This window comes from Laccaria bicolor, genomic scaffold, assembly GCF_000143565.1.
Source record: "Laccaria bicolor S238N-H82 LACBIscaffold_54 genomic scaffold, whole genome shotgun sequence".
Classification (NCBI taxonomy): domain Eukaryota; kingdom Fungi; phylum Basidiomycota; class Agaricomycetes; order Agaricales; family Hydnangiaceae; genus Laccaria; species Laccaria bicolor.
The window spans coordinates 178600-180089 of NW_001889925.1; positions in this window are offsets into that span (position 1 = coordinate 178600).

The window sequence follows — 1490 nt, forward strand, 5'->3', positions numbered from 1 at the left end:
GCCATCCCATCATCCTACCATCCTTCCATCCTTCCATCCTTCCATCCTGCCCTCCTGTCATCAGCATTATATCTTGACCATTACTGGGCCACTTCTCTCCAAAAACCCTGCTAATTATATCTTGATGTAGTCTATGACATACTCAAAACAAGAACGTATAGTAGTGTAGTTGACATGCATCTCCCTCAATGTTCCCCATGGTATGTATACCTTTACTGTAGTCTCCCCAAAGCAGAAAGAATACAGTGTATATTATATATGCTTAATTTGTGGTAGCTCAGAATAGCCATTTGGGGTTCTGAGTATCTGTATTGCACAAAATGCCCAGAAGACATATAAATCCCATGGGAGTTCCAGAGGAATATGTTCAATTATTATTTGCAAGACATGAAGATATAAGGTTCTAATTGGAGAACTTACCTGGTAAATGGTGCATGGAGAGGAGGGAGGAATACATTGTATCCATTCGTTACATCACCACAGTTTCGCCAATGAGAGTCAAAAGTGGGTTGGAGGTAGGGATGGGATAGCTAGAAAGAAGTTTAAAAGGAATTACAGAGATTGACAAGACAAGATAATGATTTCAGAAGATTGTATATGGAGCAGGACAATGGTACGTGGATAGTCACTAACATTCTAGCCATATCTCTGTATCCACCAAAACACATATTCAAAACATCCTGCCTTCCTTACCTGATCAATACTCTTTGAACAACCTACTAGCTACCCCAGCCTTAAGTGAACCCCACACCATATATAATAAACACCACCAAGATATGATTAGGAACTTGTTTGGAGAGAAATAGTGCAGTAACAGTGGAAATACTATACTCATGACTGGTGGGCAGAATGGGGGCAGGATTACACCTATTGGAGAAACTAGTGCCTGATTTAGTAATTGTCGGTCAACAATGATGGCATTGAGAGGGGGCACCAGGCAGATGGTGTGAAAGTTATAACTAACTTGTCTCTTTGGCATTGGTGTATGAATGGCTCCGAGCTCGGGGAACAACTCTCATGAGTTGTGTTATCTTGTCTGCTCGGTAATATTACACCCAGACTGAAATGATATGGATGCAACCCAGGCATGTTCAGTGATATACTTCACTTGTAGGCTCGGTAGTGGTCCACTTGAACAAAGCATGGTTGAAGTACTTCCGGGCATTTTTACCAATTGAATCCACTCAGTTGTGGCTTTGCAGCCGGGCACGGGGGTGGCTGAAGGACTTTAATATTTAATCACTAGCATTACCCGGGTTGAGGCCTGGGCATTTTTGCTAATCTGGTTCACTTGTCTGCTTGGTGATTATGCATCTGGACATGGCAGCAGCTGAAATACTTGGGCAGTTTAATATGAAATCGGTTCTGTCATCCAAGATGCAGCCCGAGCATTTTTACCGATTTAATGCACTTGTCTGCTCCATGATTTTGCACCCGGACCAACTAAGGGATTCAACAATTTAATATGAAATTACCAGCATCACCTGACA